The sequence below is a fragment of the Schistocerca piceifrons genome, chromosome 8 (assembly GCF_021461385.2).
Source record: "Schistocerca piceifrons isolate TAMUIC-IGC-003096 chromosome 8, iqSchPice1.1, whole genome shotgun sequence".
Taxonomy (NCBI): domain Eukaryota; kingdom Metazoa; phylum Arthropoda; class Insecta; order Orthoptera; family Acrididae; genus Schistocerca; species Schistocerca piceifrons.
In genome coordinates, this window is record NC_060145.1 from 243,339,339 (window position 1) to 243,348,837 (window position 9,499).

Here is a 9,499-nt window from a genome sequence, read left to right on the forward strand (position 1 = left end):
TGGTTGTCAGGTTCTGTAGATGCTGCTATGTAATACCACAGACCAGACATTTCAAGTAACTTCCATAACGAGAATATGGCTCTCACTGCCCCAGCAGAAATAATACCCATCACAAAATCTTTAAAATCAAAAGCATCTAGTGGGTATGATGAAATATCAACGAAGTTAATTAAATAATGTAATTATGTGTTAAGTAACATATTAATCTATCTGTGTAACCAGTCGTTTATCAGTTGAATATTTCCTGAATGGTTGAAATATGCAGAAGTTAAGCTACTGTTTAAGAAGGGAGATAAAGAAATAGCATGAAATTTCCGTCCAATTTAAGTTTTGCCAGAAATCTCAAAAATTTTAGAAAAAATAATGTAAAATCAGTTTTATAACTATCTTATCTCTAATAACATGCTGTCAAAGTCACAGTTCGGAATTCTAAAGGGTTCTGATATTGAGAAGGCTATCTACACTTACAGTGAAAATGTGCATAATTCATTAGACAAAAAATTGCAGGCAACTGGTATATTTCGTGATCCGTCAAAGGCATTTGACTGTGTAAATCACAATATCCTTTTAAGTAAATTAGAATATTATGGTGTAACAGGAAACGCTGCAAAATGGTTGAAACTTATATCTCTGGCAGGAAACAAAGGGCGTTATTAGTAAAGAGACACGTATTAGCTATCAGGCATCATCAAAAAAATGGCTCTGAGCACTATGGGACTTAACATCTATGGTCATCAGTCCCCAAGAACTTAGAACTAATTAAACCTAACTAACCTAAGGACATCACACAACACCCAGCCATCACGAGGCAGAGAAAATCCCTGACCCCGCCGGGAATCGAACCCGGGAACCCGGGCGTGGGAAGCGAGAACGCTACCGCACGACCACGAGATGCGGGCAGGCATCATCCAACTGGGAACTAATTACATGTGGGATGCCACAAGATTCCATTTTAGGGGCCTTACTTTTTCTTCTGTATATAAATGACCTTTATCAGTAACATTACCAATGCCAATTTCGTTTTGTTTGCCGATGATACAAACATTGTAATAAATAGCAAATCAAGTGTAGTCTTAGAAAGATTGGCTAACAAAATATTTATGGACATTAATCACTGGTTCCTAGCCAATTCTTTGTCACTAAACTTTGAAAAAACCCACTACATGCAGTTTAGAACTTGTAATGGGTGTCCACTAGTATAAGCCTAACATACGATGACAAGAAGATGGAAAAAGTGGACAGTGTTAAATTCTTGGAATTACAGCTTGATAATAAATTAAACTCGGAGGAGCACAGCACGGAACTGCTGAAGCGTCTTAACAAATCTCTATTTGCAATTCGAATTGTGTCAGACATAGGTGATATAAAAATGAAAAAGCTGGCATGCTATACTTACTTTCATTCCATAATGTCATATGGGATTACTTTTTGGGGTAATTCATCAAGCCAAACTAAAGTTTTCGAGGCAAAAAAACGTATAGTAAGAGTTACATGTGGTGTGAACTCAAGAACGTCCTGCAGGTCTGTTTAGGGAACTAGGGATACTAACTACTGCTTCCCAATATATTTTTTCCTTAATGAAATTTGTCATTAAAATGTATCACTTTTTCAAACCAACAACCCAATTCATGGAATAAATAGTAGAAATAAGAATAATATTCACAAGGATTTAAAGTCTCTTACTCTAGAGCAAAAGGGTGTGCATTATGCAGCAACACACATTTTCAATAACTTTCCAGCAGCCATATAAAGCTTAATGACCAATGAAATTCAGTTTAAGAGAAGCCTAAAGGATTTATTGGTGACCAACTCTTTCTACTCCATTGATGAATTTCTCAGTAGAACCAACTGATTTTTACATATAAGGGTGGTCCATTGATAGTGGCCGGGCCAAATATCTCACGAAATAAGCATCAAACGAAAAAAACTACAAAGAACGAAACTCGTCTAACTTGAAGGGGGAAACCAGATGGCGCTATGGTTGGCCCACTAGATGGCGCTTCCATAGGTCAAACGGATATCAACTGCGTTTTTTTAAATAGGAATTCCCATTTTTTATTACATATTCGTGTAATACGTAAAGAAAAATGAATGTTTTTCTTGGACCACTTTTTTCGCTTTGTGATAGATGGCGCTGTAATAGTCACAAACGTGTAACTACGTGGTATCACGTAACATTCCGCCTGAGCAGACGGTATTTGCTTCGTGATACATTACACGTTTTAAAATGGACCGTTTACCAGTTGCGGAAAAGGTTGATATCGTGTTGATGTGTGGCTATTGTGATCAAAATGCCCAAAGGGCGCGTGCTATGTATGCTGCTCGGTATCATGGGCGACATCATCCAAGTGTCCGGACCGTTCGCCGGATAGTTACGTTATTTAAGGAAAGAGGAAGTGTTCAGCCACATGTGGAAGGTCAACCACGACCTACAACAAATGATGATACCCAAGTAGGTGTTTTAGCTGCTGTCGCGGCTAATCCGCACATCAGTAGCAGACAAACTGCGCGAGAATCGGGAATCTCAAAAACGTCGCTGTAGAAAATGCTACATCAACATCGATTGCACCCGTACCATAATTCTATGCGGCAGGAATTGCATGGCGACGACTTTGAACGTCGTGTACTGTTCTGCCACTGGGCACAAGAGAAATTACAGGACGATGACAGATTTTTTGCACGCGTTCTATTTAGCGACTAAGCGTCATTCACCAACAGCGGTAAGGTAAACTGGCATAATATGCACTATTGGGCAACGGAAAATCCACGATGGCTGCGACAAGTCTAACATCACCGACCTTGGCGTGTTAATGTATGGTGCGGCATTATGGGAGGAAGGATAATTGGCCCACATTTTATCGATGGCAATCTAAGTGGTGCAATGTATGCTGATTTTTTACATAATGTTCTACCGATGTTACTACAAGAAGTTTCACTGCATGGCAGTATGGCGATGTACTTCCAACATGATCGATGTCCGGCACATAGCTCGCGTGCGGATGAAACGGTATTGAAAAAAAAAATGGCTCTGAACACTATGGGACTCAACTGCTGAGGTCATTAGTCCCCTAAAACGTATAACTAGTTAAACCTAACTAACCTAAGGACATCGCAAACATCCATGCCCGAGGCAGGATTCGAACCTGCGACCGTACCGGTCCTGCGGTTCCAGACTGCAGCGCCTTTAACCGCACGGCCACTTCGACCGGCGGGGTATTGAATAGGATACTTCAAGACAGGTGGATTGGTCGTCGAAGCACCATGCCATGGCCCGCACGTTCACCGGATCTGACGTCCCCGGATTTCTTTCTGTGGGGAAAGTTGAACGATATGTACTATCGTGATCTACCGACAACGCCTGACAACATGCGGCAGCACGTTGTCTGTGATTGTGCGAACATTACGGAAGGCAAACTACTCGCTGTTGAGATGAAGGTCGTTACACGTAATGCCAAATGCATTGAGGTTGACGGACATAATTTTGAGCACATATTGCATTAATGTGGTATTTGCAAGTAATCACGCTCTAACAGCATGTGTTCTCAGAAATGATAAGTTCCCAAAGGTACATGTATCACATTGGAACAACCTAAATAACATGATCAAACGTACCTACGTTCAATGTTTTAATTTAAAAAACCTACTTGTTCCCAACTGTTCGTCTAAAATTGTGATCCATATATTTGTGACTATTACAGCGCCATCTATCACAAAACGAAAAAAGTGGTCTAGCTAAAACATTCATATTTCTTTACGAACTACACGAATATGCAATAAAAATGGGGGTTCCTATTTCAAAACCGCAATTGATATCCATTTGACCTATGGCAGCGCCATCTAGCGGGCCAATCATATCGCCATCTGTTTTCCCCCCTTCAAGCTACACAAGTTTCGGTCTTTGTAGTTTTTTCGTTTGCCACCTATTTTGTGAGATATTTGGCCCGGTCACGATCAATGGACCATCCTATATATATATATATATATATATATATATATATATATATATATATATATATATATATATACTCCTGGAAATTGAAATAAGAACACCGTGAATTCATTGTCCCAGGAAGGGGAAACTTTATTGACACATTCCTGGGGTCAGATACATCACATGATCACACTGACAGAACCACAGGCACATAGACACAGGCAACAGAGCATGCACAATGTCGGCACTAGTACAGTGTATATCCACCTTTCGCAGCAATGCAGGCTGCTATTCTCCCATGGAGACGATCGTAGAGATGCTGGATGTAGTCCTGTGGAACGGCTTGCCATGCCATTTCCACCTGGCGCCTCAGTTGGACCAGCGTTCGTGCTGGACGTGCAGACCGCGTGAGACGACGCTTCATCCAGTCCCTAACATGCTCAATGGGGGACAGATCCGGAGATCTTGCTGGCCAGGGTAGTTGACTTACACCTTCTAGAGCACGTTGGGTGGCACGGGATACATGCGGACGTGCAGTGTCCTGTTGGAACAGCAAGTTCCCTTGCCGGTCTAGGAATGGTAGAACGATGGGTTCGATGACGGTTTGGATGTACCGTGCACTATTCAGTGTCCCCTCGACGATCACCAGTGGTTTACGGCCAGTGTAGGAGATCGTTCCCCACACCATGATGCCGGGTGTTGGCCCTGTGTGCCTCGGTCGTATGCAGTCCTGATTGTGGCGCTCACCTGCACGGCGCCAAACACGCATACGACCATCATTGGCACCAAGGCAGAAGCGACTCTCATCGCTGAAGACGACACGTCTCCATTCGTCCCTCCATTCACGCCTGTCGCGACACCACTGGAGGCGGGCTGCACGATGTTGGGGCGTGAGCGGAAGACGGCCTAACGGTGTGCGGGACCGTAGCCCAGCTTCATGGAGACGGTTGCGAGTGGTCCTCGCCGATTCCCCAGGAGCAATAGTGTCCCTAATTTGCTGGGAAGTGGCGGTGCGGTCCCCTACGGCACTGCGTAGGATCCTACGGTCTTGGCGTGCATCCGTGCGTCGCTGCGGTCCGGTCCCAGGTCGACGGGCACGTGCACCTTCCGCCGACCACTGGCGACAACATCGATGTACTGTGGAGACCTCACGCCCCACGTGTTGAGCAATTCGGCGGTACGTCCACCCGGCCTCCCGCATGCCCACTATACGCCCTCGCTCAAAGTCCGTCAACTGCACATACGGTTCACGTCCACGCTGTCGCGGCATGCTACCAGTGTTAAAGACTGCTATGGAGCTCCGTATGCCACGGCAAACTGGCTGACACTGACGGCAGCGGTGCACAAATGCTGCGCAGCTAGCGCCATTCGACGGCCAACACCGCGGTTCCTGGTGTGTCCGCTGTGCCGTGCGTGTGATCATTGCTTGTACAGCCCTCTCACAGTGTCCGGAGCAAGTATGGTGGGTCTGACACACCGGTGTCAATGTGTTCTTTTTTCCATTTCCAGGAGTATATATATATATATATATATATATATATATATATATATATATAACTTCTGCACAATTTCAATTTAGTAATGTGTTCATTGTAAATGTGTGTGTGTTAGTACAAACTAACTTTTGCACCATTTCAGTGCAGTAATGTGTTCATGGTAAATAAGTATTATAGGAGTTCTATTATATGTTTATTCCTTATAAATAAAATCTATTTTATTTTAAATTCAGTGCATTTGTATTTGTAAAATGATTCTTTCATATAGTGTTCATTAAAAAATGATGATCATTCCACTTGTACCTGTGGAAAGTACATTAGCTTATTTGTTTCAGTTGTAAATATTTGTCATGTAATATTGTTTTTCTGACATGTTCTACATTCTGGAAGACCTCCTCACTACGGATCAATTGGAATGAAAGTAAATCTAACCTAGTGTAATATCCAAGTTATTTCCATTTAGGTTGAACATTCGATGTCTTGTATCATGTTCCTGGTCTAGTACTGTAGCTAATGCCTTTCACACATACATGAACTTCTCTGCTCGTTAACAACTGTGCTGTGTTTTACTCAAGCGATATCTCCTGATTCTGTGTACCTTTTTGTTTATACGTGTACATTAAGCATTGGTTAGAGCTCTTTTCAGTTAGAAGTACCGATCATTGCAAGTGAGATTTGTGATAAATGTGAAATTGTCTGACTCGTTATGGACAGGTATGTGTGGCGAAGTTTAGTAATAGTCAGAGCATACCTAATTTTGTGAATGTCTTGTAAACGTCCAACTAATAATCCCTACGATAATAAATGAAGTCGTCATGGTTCCAGCCGACTTTCAGTTTGAGAGCATTCAAAGTTAGTGTCAGTCAATAAATTCTCGTGCACGTAGCTGTTCCATTTACTTAAAACGCATGAAATATCAATGGGGAACAGCGTCTTTCGTAGTAGACAAAAACACACAGCAAATTTTACGTTCGACGAGAAGCTGCCACTAAATATGGACGTATTGTTAAATGGAAGCAAGTCGTTTCAATAAAACTGTAGAGGAAGAAGACCACTAGAGGACTCTTGTGTGTTATATTTCCGTTATCGTTTTGATGCCCTGTTTTACACCACCGTACATTCTGTGTTTCGACAGTGATGTATAAACCGACATTGACACCGGAAGCTACATGTCACATCACATCACGAGACAGAAGCGATGTTTCTCACCGACAAAATGTGGTAAATGGAAACCCGATGAGTTTGGATGTTCTCCGAACGAGATGAGCTCCGCATTTAACCACACATTCTCTTTTCGAGGAGACATCATTTGACTACTTACAGTAGTTTGGTGACTCTGTGCAACTTCTGCTGTCAGAGAATAGATGTCTCCAAAAAGAGTGAAGATGTCGACACAACAAGAGAATCCTCGTACATACTCAACGCTAGTCTCCCACCAGAATCATTTCAATGTAACTGAATCATACATGAGCAAGGAAAGCGATGTTCTGCGCTTCGCTGAGACGAGTAACTCGGGACCAGTATCAATTAGCGTTGAGAGAGAAGAGAACACACCTTAGAATCTTCGCCGCGTTATGCACAATTAGCGCTGCGTATCTTTGCTAGGTCTGCGTGTTCACAGGATACCTTTTACCCCACTGGATGTTACGAAATAACATGTTCTCCAACCACTTGTTCGTTTACTTCAGTGCACTGGTATGAGCGACGAAGGGACGTGTCCTTATGTCGGGAAAAGAGCGTAATTTCCCTTTGTGTTGATATTTGCGCTAAATAACGAGGAATATTTCAGAGCGCTAAGACGGGTGTCTCCTGACACTTGGTAACTAACTTTCAGTAATTTTAGATGTTTGGTACCATGAAGACGTGGTTGTCTCTTCGCGCTCTTTATGTGACACAGGTACTGGTTGCAGCAACGCCGGAGATAGTACTTTCTCCACGTGTGGTGTTAGTGGGTATAGTAACAACATGTCAAGATCTTATAAGCTGTATGTAGTAGTGTGATTCCTCTATAGTTTCTACATCTCATTGGGTCTCCCTTCTTTAGTATAGGGCAGATGACAGACTCCTTCCATTATTCTAGGATCCTTTCCTTCTTCCAAATGAAGCAGATTCTACTGGTAATTGATCAAATTCCTTTTTTTAGTCCACCTTTGTACCAAAATTTAAGCACCAACATCATCAGACACCTTCCATTACACCTCGTTCAACTTTACTTATCATATTGGCTATTACGTTTGGAAAGTCATTATTTTCTTTAGAAACTAGTGTTGTTCATTGCTTCAACTACGCAAATATCCATACAGTATTCATCGAAGACCTCGCTATTCGTTTCCTTATTTTTCTTGTAGTTTGATCTGTTCGTATTATCAAATTTTCGAAGCCTACCATACTTTGTCCCAAGTTCGTTTCATAATTTCCCAGAAACTCTCACATTTTCCGTTGTAGAAGCTATTTTACGTTTGTCATTTACTTTCTTTTGCATTTTTCAAACCCGCAACATATTTTCGTTTCTGGCTAAGTAAGGTATAGTTTTATTGAAAGAACGCAAACTACAAGTCTCTATTACACGTGCTTGTGCTCCTTCGGTTTGCTCTGAACTGTCTTAACCACCCATTTACATGAGGGCTGTCAACCACCATGCAATTTACTTCATTCTACATTCTTAAATAATTCCCAAAGATAAAAGAAGTAATACAGGAGAGATTAGATCCTAGGACTGAGTCTTGCACATTTATGTTTCTATTTTGCTACTTAGCCAGCAAGCCACATTTTGGTTAAGAGCCTTCGTTTACTGTCTCAATCTTTTGTGAACATATAACCTTGATTTTGTGAGATTCTATACACATTGCTTTATTTGATCTGCCGTATGCCGAATTTCTCATACCTATTCTCACAGTTTACATATAGGTTTTTCTGTCAGATGAGCTAGTTTCTTCCTCTGGATATTGCTAATGTGTTTCAGCTCAAAGTTATATTATAAAGCGTTTTAACGCAGTCGCTTCTTACACGAATTCCTTATAATTATAAAATACATTTAACTTCAAGTTTAATTATATATAATCCTATCGTTGAAACTATTACGGTTATAGGAAGAATAATTCTTGATTTTTGAGACTTCATCTTTATAGATCATGAATTTTCGGTATATGATATAATCAGAACCGAAAATCTAACACGTGTGTAATAATAAAGACTTTTTACATGCGATATTCTGAAAGAATATGGAATATCTTGCTTAGTGCTACGTAAGTGTAAGTTATTGTAGCAGACTCTCATGAGAGATGCATGACAAAGAATAGGCTTGGATAGTAGTGTCATTATTTTTAGGACACTGTTTGAGCAAACCAGTATTGTTATTAATCATCCTGTGACACTGATAACTCAGAGCCAAAACTATTTGATTTCTCAGAGACATCATATTCATAAACAAAATACTGCTACCTCAGTATCTTATTTATGAGAACCTGTAAATTTATAACGGTAAAGTTGTTACTTTGAGACAGGTGTGATTCTCGACAGAGGATTTATCAAGTCCGGGTGTCGATAAATAGATTAAATTTTTGGCGATGCCATATGATGTTGGGAAAATTTTGTCATTGATCTAACAATTTTGGCTGGAAGGCACGTCGCTCAAAACAAGTTTGAGTAATTGCCTTCATTACAAAATACTTGAGGATGAGTTGTACTGTCGCCAGAATATAGCAGTTTTGCCATTTAAAACATAACAGGGTATGTAAACAGGGAAAAGTAAAGAACACGTCACTACACAAATTTAATTAATGCAGCTCTGTTCTAAATTTAAGAAACTATCTTGTTGTTGGTTGAAGCATTTGTACAAATTACAAATAAATCTGACCGTGACATCTCCTGAAAACTAGAGCTGTTAGCTGCCAAAAGTTAACAGCAATGTACCAGGTGACAGGGGTAGGCGTTGCACACTTTATCGACTGATTTGAAGGGTCGGGTCAAAAACTGGTTTTGATATTCAGGCACGTGAATAATTCGGTGACATGAAGTGACCGGCCGCTCAGCCGACCAGTGTAAGTGCCGCATTACTTCCAATGATCGGCAC